Source organism: Akebia trifoliata, chromosome 11 (genome assembly GCF_017979445.1).
Source record: "Akebia trifoliata isolate Shusen 1 chromosome 11, ASM1797944v1, whole genome shotgun sequence".
Classification (NCBI taxonomy): domain Eukaryota; kingdom Viridiplantae; phylum Streptophyta; class Magnoliopsida; order Ranunculales; family Lardizabalaceae; genus Akebia; species Akebia trifoliata.
In genome coordinates this window covers 41,467,982-41,482,331 of record NC_141385.1, presented here as the reverse complement: position 1 = coordinate 41,482,331, position 14,350 = coordinate 41,467,982, and positions in this window count along the sequence as shown.

Below are 14,350 nucleotides of genomic sequence, written 5' to 3'. Positions count from 1 at the left end.
ATTATGCTACGTTAAAAAATTTGATTCCAGAACATAGAAATAATTATTCTTTGACCAAAGAATCTATACGACAAAATTACAAAGAAGAAAATAAAAAACGACAAAGATGCCCTCAACACATGACATACACTTAGAAACCCTGCTGTGCTAAGACCATGTGACCTCGGCACGTAAAAATCATCATTTTCAGGACCACACAAAGCTTCTCGCTAAATTTTGGAATTTTCAAATTCAAGAAACTTTCGAATTTTAACAAATAAATTTAAAAATATTTAACCAATTGAGAAATTTAAAACACTAAAGAAATTTTAGAACATTTAACCAATTTAAGAAGCAAAAAACTTACAAACTCTAACCAATGTTAAACAATTAACCAATTTTTTTTTTTAAATTGTTTAATCATTTTAATAAATTTGAAATAGAAATAATTATTCTTTGACCAAAGAATCTATAGGAAATAATTACAAAGAAGGAAATAGAAAATGACAAAGATGCCCTCAACACATGACATACACTTAGAAACCCTGCTGTGCTAGGACCATGTGACCTCGGCACGTAAAAATCATCATTTTCAGGACCACACAAAGCTTCTCGCTAAATTTTGGAATTTTCAAATTCAAGAAACTTTCGAATTTTAACAAATAAATTTAAAAATATTTAACCAATTGAGAAATTTAAAACACTAAAGAAATTTTAGAACATTTAACCAATTTAAGCAAAAAACTTACAAACTCTAACCAATGTTTAACAATTAACCAATTTTTTTTTTTTAATTTTTTTAATCATTTTAATAATTTGAAATAGAAATAATTACTCTTTGACCAAAGAGTCTATAGGAAATAATTACAAAGAAGAAGATAGAAAATGACAAAGATTCCCTCGACACATGACATACACTTAGAAACCCTGCTGTGCTAGGACCATGTGACCTCGGCACATAAAAATCATAATTTTCAAGACCACACAAAGCTTCTCGCTAAATTTTGGAATTTTCAAATTCAAGAAACTTTCGAATTTTAACAAATAAATTTAAAAATATTTAACCAATTGAGAAATTTAAAACACTAAAGAAATTTTAGAACATTTAACCAATTTAAGCAAAAAACTTACAAATTAACTCTAACCAATGTTAAACAATTAACTATTTTTTTTTTTTTTTTTTTTTTTGAAAAAAAAATTGTTTAATCATTTTAATAAATTTGAAATAGAAATAATTATTCTTTGACCAAAGAATCTATACGACAAAATTACAAAAAAGAAAATAAAAAATGACAAAGATGCCCTCAACACATGACATACACTTAGAAACTCTGCTGTGCTAGGACCATGTGACCTCGGCACGTAAAAATCATCATTTTTAGGACCACACAAAGCTTCTCGCTAAATTTTGGAATTTTGAAATTCAAGAAACTTTCGAATTTTAACAAATAAATTTAAAAATATTTAACCAATTGAGAAATTTAAAACACTTAAGAAACTTTAGAACATTTAACCAATTTAAGCAAAAAACTTACAAACTCTAACCATGTTAAACAATTGACCATTTATTTTTATTTTTTTTGAAAAAAAAATTGTTTAATCATTTTAATAAATTTGAAAGTTTAAGCAAAAAAAGTCATTTTTATTTTATAATTCCCATAACAAACAAATAAAAGTTTTTAAATGATCAAGGTAGTTGCTATTAGCACACCAACTTTTATTTGTTGTACTTCAAGGCGTAAGTTTTTTTTATATGGATTGGTGTGTCGAATTAATAGAATCTCTCTAATAATGGTGTCCCTAGCTGGCACGTGTCCCACAAATTTAACAAATCAAAATAGCAACAATCTCTGAAGAACGAATATTCTCATTTCCATGTCATACACAAATATGCGAAGAAAACAAAAGGTTAGAAGTATAAAAACAAAATTTTCTAAAATGGTTTCCAACGTATCATGATTCGGACTTGGAATATATTTACCAACTATTCATTAATTGGTAGGTCCCACGACTTTTGAAACCATTCTTCAAAGAGCTTCCCATAAATGAAATGAATTTAAAATTTGAAATTAGATGACTCACACCAGAAAAAAATATTATTTAAAAAAGAAAGAAGTAAAAAAGAAAAACTTGACAAAAAATTCTGAATATGCGCCAAGGCTGAAAGGATGAATTCTAATGTAGATTGAATTTTCTTTTAGCCTCAACATTGAGAAGAATCTCCATAAAATAAGTGAATTGGATATTTTGTCATGGCAAGTCAATTCAGTTTTTGATACTTTGATATGAGTCTAAGGGTATGTTTGATAACACTTTGGAAGTCTAGTCTATGTTTTCTGAAATTTGGAATCTGAAGTCTTGTTCTAAAAAGGTTGTTTATCATTTTTAAAAGCTTTTAGTTACAAATAAAATTTTAAAATATAATGGTCATTTTGACAATATTATCCTTTTATAATTCTAATAAATTGTTAATTGAAAGACATAACATATTATATAGGGGTGTCAATTGATAATCAAAATCCAAATCCGAATTCGAATTCAAATTTGAAAAATCGGATATTATTCAAAAATTTTGAATATTGGATTTGGATTCGGATGTTATTTTAATATTCGAATGAGTTTCGGATACGAATTCAGATGTTACGAAATCCGATTCGATAATATCCGCTCTGATTAAAATATGTGTGTTACGTATTCATATATATATATATATCTTCTTGTGTATTCATGTGATCGATGCTATGTAGATTGCAGAAATATAAGATTGAACAAATAATGAGATAAAACTTTAGGAGTAAGATTCGTTCCAGAGGGAAAATCGTGATTCAAATATTCATACGAATTGAAATCAAAACAGAATTTTAAAACATATTAGAAGAATTGCAACTAAGAAATGAATTAAAAACTGAAATGAGAATAAGAATAGAGATTGAAAACAATGTAAGAAAGGCTTAGAGAGACCAAATTAGCATTTGCAAGTCATCCTAGTATTGAATATTTCTCATTTTAACTCAATCCACATAACAAATCGTTATTCCTGGATTGAAAGATAAATCGATTAATCACTTGAAGGTAATTAAAAAATAGCAATTATGAATCCTAAACTTATAGGAAATTGTCCAATTTATATTTCGAATTCATTACAAAGTATGATTAAGTTTGAACTCATCTAAGCAATAATCATCAAAGTTAAAATTGAAAATACAAATTGGATGATCTCACCTTAAGAGGCTTCGTAAGAATACAATTAAAGCATAAATAATGGAATCGAAACAGCAATATTAAGATGAACTCACTCCGATATCATCGACCTCTTTAAGGAGAGTCTACCTGATCATCGCGAGGAATAAATTACAACAATAGTAAAATAAGAAAAACATAGTAGAGAAGAGAATGAGAAGAGTTTATGTTGCAATTTGATTCCCTCTTGATGATCTTCCAATGGAATTACAAAGAAATTTAAAGAACAAAGATGAAAGAAAAATACTCTTGAAATCTCACTTCTACAAGAATTCTTTCTCTCAAAGGAAAAATTAGAAAATTATAAAGATATTAGGAAGAAAAAAAAGAACAAGAGGGACCATTTCTCTAGAGATTGAGGCTCTATTTATAGAGAAAAATTTATGTAGAAAATTCCAAAAGTAGTCTCTACTTTTCTTTGCCCAAGAGGATAAAAGAGAAAAACATGAGTTAAGGATTATGGCATTCCAAAGTGGGTCCAAATGCTTTTGTCTTAAGATTTGGACTTTAAAATTTTGATTTTCTGCACAAGAAACACTCGTAATCAGATTTATGAAATTATTTATATATAATTAAGTCTAATTATCATCTAATAACATATAACATGATGTTGAGGCTTATCATGATTATTAACTTAATACGGAGAAATATGGATAAAAATTAAGATAAATGTTCGGGAAACATGCGTATAATTCAGTTTTTCGAGACACTCATCATTTATGTTACACAACTAAATTTAACAATGTTTATCTCTCTCAAGTCTCAACAAAAATGCAAAAACCAGTATAGGTTTCGTCATTTTGATTGTGCAAGCTCTGTTGCCACCCTCTTCTCCGGCCGACGAGCATCAAGGTAGGTACTTCCCTTATCTCTATCTCTCTCTCTCTCTCTCTCACACACAGAGTAAAACCATTTTTTCCCCTTCAAAATTCATTTGATTTATTTTTTGAAAATCAATTTCTTCAAGTTGATGTAAAAAATACTTGATGTTTTATTTGAATTTTTCATCATTTTTTTTCAAAAATTAAAGTTTATTTGATTTTAAGATCATTTTATAAAAAAAAAAATTAAAGTCTATATGATTTTAAGACTGAAATAAGTTGAAGATTTTGAAAAAAATAAGAAAATCGATTTGATTTTTACAGATTGAAGATGATGGTATAGATGAATCTAATTTTTGTAGGATTTTTATCGAATCGGATATTATTGGATATTCGATATATTTTTCAAATTCGAATCTTAGTTAGTGATATCCAATCGGATTCAAATTCGAATTCAGATATCAATATTTTTTATCAGATTCAAACTCGAATATAGCACTATCCAATCGGATATCTATCCATTGACAACCCTAATATTATGCATAATGAAACCTTCCATATATTTAATTTCGATTTCTAATAAAGCAAACGCCCCAAAAGTATTGTTTTTAAATTGAATTCATAGTTGAGAAATTATATTCCAACAAGGTAACACTCAAACAATAAACAATCATAAATGATATTTCTTGGGTTTCTATATAACAGAATTTAAATCAATAAAATGTACTCTACATTATCTTTTAAGTGTTAGTTTTGTAGTAGAATTGAAGTACAAACACTACAAAGGAATTCTATTAGAACAGAGAGAAATACAAGTAGGCTTCGTAGAGTATAGAAATTTGAAACACCAACAACATAAATGGATTTAAGTTTAAAAAAAAAAGAGTACAAATTTAACAAACAAAATCAAAAGAAAAAGTGGATTGAGATGTGAACAACCTAATCAAAAGGAAAAGTAGAGAGACCTTGATATCACAGTTATAGAGGAAGAAGAGGTAGGAGAGAAAGGAAAGATAGAAAAATTAAAAAATAAGGGTTTTAGGATTTGTATAAAGAAGGGATAAGTGAGAGAAATCAGTGTTTTGAGGAGGGTATTTTAGAAAAAAATAATAATTCAAAATTCAGAATTTAGAAGTTTCATCCAGCACCCCCTCATCGCTGAACCAAAAGTTCTGAAATTTGGTTTTTAAGGCTGGAATCTAAAATGAAACAAATGACAATAAAACTTTTGAAGTCTGAATTTTAAAGGTGGACTACCTCCATTCAGACTTCAAAAGTGTTACCAAACACACACTAAATATATGTTGCATGTTATTGATTTTATGAATATTTTGCATCTAATTGAGAATAATTCCGTGGAATATTAGTTTTCAAGGTGTCACACGTTGATCACTAATTGATTCCACGTGATTATTGCTTTTGTATATAGATTTACTTTATCATTTTAATTATCTCTTGATCATTATCATGCAGTATTTGAATGCATAGCATACCGGTTGAGATGGTTGAACTGTTTTAGTGGTTGAAAATATAAAATTTGGGATTGATTTGATAACATAATAAGTGTGGAATTATTTTGTTGGTTTGCTTTATCCAAAGTATCATTGGGTAATTTCTCTTGCAGACCCATATCGATTGGCATTACTTCTTATTTATGGTGGGTGGACCATTAGATCTAGAGTAATCTATTTTGGTATTTCATCTGACTAAATATTTTGTTCATTTATTTACCACGTGACATTTTCAAAAATCAAATTTCGAGCCAATTAATATTGTTAAATTTTTTTTGGACATCGAATCTTGTGGGAATAATTTCAAATTACTTGGGAAATGTGTGGCAAGCATTTAGATAAAATAAAAAAAATTACGTGTTTAAAGCCAAAACTCACCAAAAAATCATTTTTTTGTTATGTGCACACCATTTTTTTTCTTTTTGCTAAAAACACATTTTCCTAACTTTTTTAGCATTGGTGTATATTTCATAGGGTGTATAGTATTTCTAATTATTACACACCACAGTAACAATGCAATAAAATTAATGTGTTTTCACAAAGGGTTCGAAATCATAGTTTATGTGATTAATTGTAGGACTTAGGCATAAAGTAATGATGATGATTAGCTATTATTTTGACCCTAGTCTTCTTCTCTTAACCTTAGGATGGTTTTGGATCGTAGTAGAGACCAATCACTTTGATTAAGTGGTTCTGAAACCCATAATTTGACCCTTGCCCTTTTTTCTTACATTTGACTTATCCAATTCCATATCAGAGTTATTTTGAGGTCCTAGATCTAAACTAGGTGGTGTAGATACGTAGTTTTCGTCATTACGACGGTCATATCTACTAAGGATTGGAGTCGCCACCATTCATTTTGTAAGTGGGTGTGAATAGTCATCCGATGCACATTTTTTTTAAAAGTGACATTTTTGGCACGTAATGACTCACGATGGATAATGACTAATCAAATCTTGAGATTCGAGATAAGCGACTCGGTTGGATAAAAGGGAAAGTATTAGGTACCCTTTTCTCCCCGCCAAGTGGCGGTAACCTCAAAGAACTTGATCATTTTGATTAAAAAAATGAAAAATAAGTTACCACGTGTGTGCATTTGTATCCTACATAGGGATTTACTTTTGGCATGATCATAGGATCAAATCAATGATGGATATGATCCTAATTAACCTAAACCATGAAGACCATTCATCCTAAGTCCATCTAAAACAACATGAAGAGAAAAGGGGATGATAGAAGAGGGAGGATGAGAGGGTAGAGAAAGAGAGGGGGGTATTTTGTTGCACCCACCTTGATGCTTCCTCTTTTCTTTCCTTGTTTTCCTTCTTCTTCTTCAATGTCTTCTAAGGTCCTTAGTAAATATGAGAGAATATTTTTTTCTTTTTTTGGAAGGTTGATATGAGAATAGAGAAGAGATGAGTAAAGAATGATTGAGTAAATATATTTTTTTTATGTGAGACTTGGTAATAGTGGTTAACCATTTTTGGGAATAGGAGGAGGGTATATATAGATGCTTGGAGGGTGTTTAGAGGTATAATGGGATGAAAGGTTAGGAGAATGGATAATGGCATTGGTTTTAGAAGGGAAGGGTATGAAATTTAAAAGGAAAGTAAGGGGAATTGTGTAATGAGTGGAAATAGGTAGTATTTAGATTCAAATGATTTGGATCCTACCAAAATCTATTTAGGTAGAGTGTTTGGTGGTGTGAGATGAGTGATGGTTGATGGGAGAATGGAGGTGTAATGGAGTTGTTTGGAGAATGAGTGTTAGGTTGGTTGAAGAGATGAGGTGTTTAGATTTACAAGAATAGGTTATGTAAGAGGTTGGTATATTAGTTTTTGGGAGGATTAAGGGTATGAAGACATGTGACAAATATGATGAGAGAGTGAGGTGATGGAGTATGTTAATTGGTGATGGTAGTTGTTTGATTAGAGAGAAGAGTATAGGTTAGTTTGGTGATGATGATGAGGGGTATGGGTTGAGATGATTTTGTTGGAGTGTTTTAAGGGAAAGTGATGGGTTGAGATATAAGAAATATGGGTGGTGATGTGGGTGGTTGATAGTATTAGAGAATGGGGATAGGTTAGGGTATGTAGGATATGGGTTGTGATGTGGGTGATAATGATGGGGATAGGTTAGGTTAGGATAGGGTATGGGTTGAGGTGATTTTGGAGAGAAGTGGTGGGAGTTAGATGAATTGTTTAGAGAATGATGATGGGGGTAGGTGATTAGATGAAGGAGGTGAGTGAGGATGATGACATGTATCATCTTTTAATGCTAAGAAGGTGATTGGTTGATGTGGGTAGTGTTGATAGGTTATGGGTTGTGGATTAGAAGTGGATATGGATGGTGGTTTGTGGGTTTTAGTGTATTGGGCTTAGGTTGTTGGCGATTTTGGTTTTGATGGGATTGGTTTTGGGTTGGATTTTTTTGAGGGTAGGTTCATTTTAAGGTTTAGGTGATATAGGATCGGTTTTAGATTAAGGTTAAGGTGAGAAATTAATTTAGCAAAGGATTAAGGATTTGTGGGCCTTGAATGGGCTTGGGGTGTTTGTGGATTCGAAGGCGGAGCGGTAGAAGTAGAGGAGGAGTAGGCATCCCAAACCTCATATTTTTTAATTTATCAATTGTTTTTGAGTTTTTTGACAATCATTGGTTTGATTAAAAATGTCACGTGTTGGCAAATCGGGCTTTTTAGGCCCGTTGGAGAATTTTATCGAGCATTCCGATATTCTTGAATACAAAAGCGGAGCGGTGAAGGTTGGGAAGGTGTACAGTAGTTTAAACCCCTTTGGTGGGTCCCTTAGACCATTGGGAGGTCTTAGGGGCCTCAGTTAAAGCAAAATGTCATTTTTAATGTTTTGGGCCCTGAAGGTGCGTTGGCCAATTTTGTCGAAAAATTGATATTTTGAGTAGAACGAGATAGATGGGAGCATGCCGAGCCTTTTCATGCGGGCCCATTAGACCCTTAGGGGGTCTTTGGGGCCTTGATTTTAACAAAAGTGTCACATTTCAATAATTCGGACTTTTGAAGACCGTTGGCCAAATTTATTGAAAAACTATTATTTTTGGGTCTTTTTTGAGTATGGGCCCGTTCAAATTGGGGTGTCTACAACTGCCCTTCTTTGCAGGAATTACGTACAAAGAACTGCAAAGAATAGACTAAACCCCTACTTGTACAGGCCAGAAAAATATTGTAAAACACGACTTTGGATTACCGATTGAATGGATGCCTTTTGTAGAAAATGGTTACTCAAGCACGGGGTCTGACGGAGTTACCTTATTAATTCCTTGATCTCGATGGCACAGAACTCATGTGAGACCTTGGATTTGATGAAGATTTGGTGATTTTTGAAAATTCAGGTATTTCTTCAGCCGTGTTTTTAACAACTCGGAATTGAGTACAACTCGAAAGGGCTTTTGAAATTCATTTCGTCTTTCTGATATTCTTTTTGAATTTCTAATTTTCAATTTTCTTTTTTTAATTTTTAATTTCTTAATTTTTTATTTTCTTGATTTTATTTGATTTTTATTTTATTTTTGCTTTCTCCCTTTTTTATTTATTGACTGATCCGTACTCGAGACACGGATAGTATGGCTTCACATTATTGCTGAATTTCTCTTAAATGGAAAGGAATTCAAAATGGAGTACTGTTAAGGCAGCTAATAAGAATCTTGAAATTTCTATTGCAAATGTGTTAGGCACATTGAGATTGACAAGAAAAATCATAGTTCACACCTTCAACATGTTAAACTTCGACTCGATTTTCTATACGGACTACTTCAGGGTTGTATGTTATGTGGCATGAAAGGAAGTTTGAAATGGAAAATTTATTTCTTAAAGTGTGAATAAAATACCTATCGTTAGGAGTGAATTTGATTTATCACTATGAATCACTTGTATTTTGGTATGAAAGTGAAAATGCGGGACATGCAAGTTGAAGATTGAGCTTTTAAAAGAAAATTGCAAATCCAACAAGGAAGGTCATCCCGTCACCAAGACAAGACTATTTGGAAAAGTTGTCAGACTTCAAAGATCATCACGATGTCAAAATGCTAGAATCAATCAACCTTGACCAGATCAAGCGGTACTGCATTTAAGGAGGCCATCTTTGGCCGAAACAATTTTCATATTACCCTGTTAAATATCTTTCTTCTCAGCCCCTTGTAGCCTTTTTCAAAAAAATAAAAAAATATATTGTCTTTTTCTTTCTCAACCCGACCACCCAACCTAGGGGAGGGAATGTATTTGAACTACGTTTTGGTCTGATCCCAAAATTTTGGGGTACGTAGGCAACCTGAAAAGTTACTTCAGGCCCGACCACATCAAAATAAAAAAATAATAATAAAAAAAGATTCCCCCACGAAGAAAGAATTTCAAAAAGAAAAAAAAATAAAAAATGGATATTGTCAAGATGGGGAAGAAAATTCAAAGAAAAAGAAAAAATTTAAAAGAAATGCCACACCAGGGGCATTTGGGTTTTTGAGCCTCAAAATTCCTTTCTTCTATGCCCAGTCCTAAGCTTACCTATGAAAGCCCTCCTAAGTACCACGCGAAAAAGTCAAGGAAGGAAAAACAAAGCGTGATCAGACAGTAACTCCAGAAGTTCAAAAAGGAAGAAAAGCGAAAATAAAGCCTGTTAAGTTGAAAACCCGAAAGGGCGACTTAGGCAAAAATCAAGGCAAGCTCGCAAGGTTGAAAATCCGAAAGGACGGCCCTGGCAACAATTAAAGCAAAGAGAAAAGAAATAGAAGAAAAAATGTAAGCTCGCTAGATTGAAAACCTGAAAAGGCGATCTAGGCAAAAGCTAGAGCACGCTCGCTAGATTGAAAACCTGAAAGGGCAATCTAGGCAAAAGTCAGAGCGATCAAGGAAAAATCTCATTCTGAGATGAGAATTTAAAAGGTGGTCCAAGCCAAAACATCGAAAGTCCGAAGGGCCAAGCTGCATTAACTTTGGGGCGAATAATTAATCATCGTACAATCAATACCCAATTTGAATCAAATATAGACTCAATGGATACAAGTGTCTCGTTTACGATTGATCTGAAGAGCTTCATGTCCCTCAGTGAACCCATGGGGAGAAAGAACAGATTCTGTGATGAATTTCAAAAAGAAATATTTTGTTCCAATTTCTTCGAGCCTGACTCAAAATCTTCAATATAAAAAGTCAAAATTAAAAGTTAAAACTTTATTGTGCTTGCGGTAATCAAAGATTTCAAATTTTCATAACAGGGGCATTTTTCTTTTCTAAAGAGTGTAGTTTCCCCCTTACACAAGGGGCATTTTTTGTTCTCAAACCATGTTCAGTTATTCCCAATGCAACGCTCCCCATCAAACTAGGGGCATTTTGTTCTGAAGCCTGATCAATTTCGATTCTAAAGGATAAGGTTGACTTTGAATTGAAAGTTACCCTCTTGATAGCAATTTTTGAAAACCCCTGAGGTTCAAAGAAAATTAAAATGTTGACCAGACCTTCATAAAATCCAACTTTTGCAAAAGGTGTTGTTAAGCTCCTAATTGTTTTGCCCAGATAAGCAATTTATTACTCTTCCATCCCGAGTAGGTAGAGTAAACTTTTAGATTACTCGTTCACCCTGAGTAAGTAGAGTAGTACTCGCAAACAAAGGTTCATTACTCTTTCACCCTGAGTAGGTAGAGTATTACTCCCAGACAACAGTTCATCACTCTTCCACCCCGAGTAGGTAGAGTATTACTCCCAGACAACAGTTTATCACTCTTCCACCCTGAGTAGGTAGAGTAGAACTCCCAGATTACTCTTTCACCCTGAGTAGGTAGAGTATTACTCCCAAACAACAGTTCATCACTCTTCCACCCCGAGTAGGTAGAGTAGAACTCCCAGATTACTCTTTCACCCTGAGTAGGTAGAGTATTACTCCCAAACAACAGTTCATCACTCTTCCACCCCGAGTAGGTAGAGTAGAACTCCCAGATTACTCTTTCACCCTGAGTAGGTAGAGTATCACTCCCAGACAACAGTTCATCACTCTTCCACCCCGAGTAGGTAGAGTAGATCTCCCAGATTACTCTTTCACCTCGAGTAGGTAGAGTATTACTCCCAGACAACAGTTCATCCCTCTTCCACCCCAAGTAGGTAGAGTAGAACTCCTAGATTACTCTTTCACCCCGAGTAGGTAGAGTATTACTCCCAGACAACAGTTCATCACTCTTCCACCCCGAGTAGGTAGAGTAGATCTCCCAGATTACTCTTTCACCCCGAGTAGGTAGAGTATTACTCCCAGACAAGAGTTCATCACTCTTCCACCCCTAGTAGGTAGAGTAGAACTCCTAGATTACTCTTTCACCCTGAGTAGGTAGAGTAGTATTCCCAGACTACAGTTCATTACTCTTTCACCCTGAGTAGGTAGAGTAGAACTCCTAAAAAAACGGTTCATTACTCTTTCGCCCTGAGTAGGTAGAATTACCCCCAAAAAATAGTCTATTACTCTTTCACCCCGAGTAGGTAGAGTAAGACATTCAACTTTCGCTTAGACCTTATGTTCAATTATGCGTGTATGCTCGTATTTTCCTCAGTTTTATTCAATTTTTAATTTATAATTTCCATAGGTTTTCTTCAGATTTTATCACACAGTTTTCCATCAATAAGTTTGTTATCCGCTCATCATGAATGCGTTGAACGGAGATGCGCCTTTTCAAAATCATCATTACACAATTGCATACACACGCAATTGCAATGCATTTGCATCAGTCAAGGAGAATTTTTCAAAATTCAAGGATTTGACATTTTTAGCAAGGATTTGACATTTTTAGTCCAAGGAGAGCTTTCCCTCAAGGATCTGGACACGTCGACAAATTGTCGAATCAGGTTGCAAAATGAGCTGTCACTGACTTTGACATTCAGATGTCGCACTATCTATCACAATAGATTGGCCATCTAGTTTGCTTCCACCCTCTGCCAAAGAAGGGCATCTGTAGACACCCCATTTTTGCATCTGCCTAATTCGACAATTCGTCACCCGGTTACCGTGAATTCCTAATGATGATCGTAAAGAACTCGAAGGCTTGTGAGTACTGTCCTCGATTCCCTCCGTTTCCACTCTTTTCATCTCCCCTACTCGTTACGACTCGACATAGAAATTTACGCACGCTTAGGATCGCCATACGTCACACCCGATTTAGCAAGTACGTACGCGTAGGCTCGCCACACAATTCGATAACCTAGAGATCTCGCCACGCTAGGAAAATACGACTTTGAAACATAGAAATAATCACGTTGAGACTAAAAGAAACCTCACGCCAGAATTCGTAAAAATCTACAAAAATTGATAAAATGACGAAAATACCCTTCATGAATTTCGGACCTCCGAAAGACTTCGAAAATACCTCCATTGCACTCAGAACATGATTTCGAGTCTAACGGGACCCAAATCGACGAAAACAGAGAAATTTAGGAAAAATCATAAAAATGACCGAAATGCCCCTCGACCTCCAAACTCAACTTAGAGACCTCGACCGTTAGGAAAATGTAACAAAATCAAATCTAATTAAAAATCCAATAATAATAAAATTCAAATTGAAAAATCAAACAATTCAAATAAACCAATTAAACAATTCAAACAATTTAAACTAAAAATTAAACAATTTAAACAATTAAAAAATAAAAAATTAAACAATTCAAATAATTAAAACCAAAAAATAAAACTCAAATTAAAAATTAAACAATTAAATAATTAAAATTAAAATCGAGCAACAATTAAAATTAAATAATTAAACAACCGATCAAATTAAAATTAAAACGTGAATTTCAAATTAAATCCAATAAATTTTTTTTGAAATTGATCAACCAATCAACCATTAAAATTAAAATTTTACCGAAAACCTAATCAACAAATTTAAAAAATTCTAAGTCAAATTCAAACAATTAAAAAATAAAACTCAAATTAAAAATCGACAATTAAAATCACTCAACTAATTAAAATGCAAAATCGAACTCAAATTCTATCGAAATCTAATTAAAATTCAAAATTGAACTCAATCAACCAAATCAAATTAAAATCCGAAATAAAATACGAATTAAAATTGTTTACCAAACCCAAAACAAAGTTAATCAATTAATAAAACTCAAAATAAAAAATCAACCAATAAAAACTCAAAAACAAAACCAATCAATCGACCAACTAAAACTCGACAACGAGAGACCACTAACGTGGTACGAGTAGCGGGGGATCATCTCCACCACCATTCTCTCAAAGGAAGGACGCGTAAAGAGAAAAAGAAAGAAGGAAAAAATTAGAAAGAAATAAAAAAAAAACGAAAAATAGAAAAATTCTCTGCTATTTAAGAGAGGACGTCCTCTTCTCTTTTGGAAGGTTGGTTGGCCAAGAGGACTGCTCAAGAGGCTGAAACGGCTTAATCTTCTTCCTCTCAACGTCCTTAGGCTGAATGGAGTGTGACCTTCTTCAACGCCTCTCTCTCTTGGCTGCTCAAAAGAGTGAACCTAGGCTCTCTCTAATCTGCCCACTGCTGTAAAATCAGCAAAGCCCCAAGCTCCATTACAACTCTCTCCAATGTCTAGACTTGCTGCTGTCCATTGTCTCTTCCCCCATTAAAACCTGCAACTCCTTCTACGTTCATCTCCATCCCCAACGTCTTTGCAGTTTCCTCACTGCACCTCGCCCTCCCAAAGTTCTCTCAATCTCTGAACGACCTCCTCTCCCATACGATCTCTCTCCACCCCCTTTCATACCCCTACAACACGTTCCATTCAGCCATTGCTACAACACATTCCACCGCAGCCAAGCCTCTATGACTGAGAGT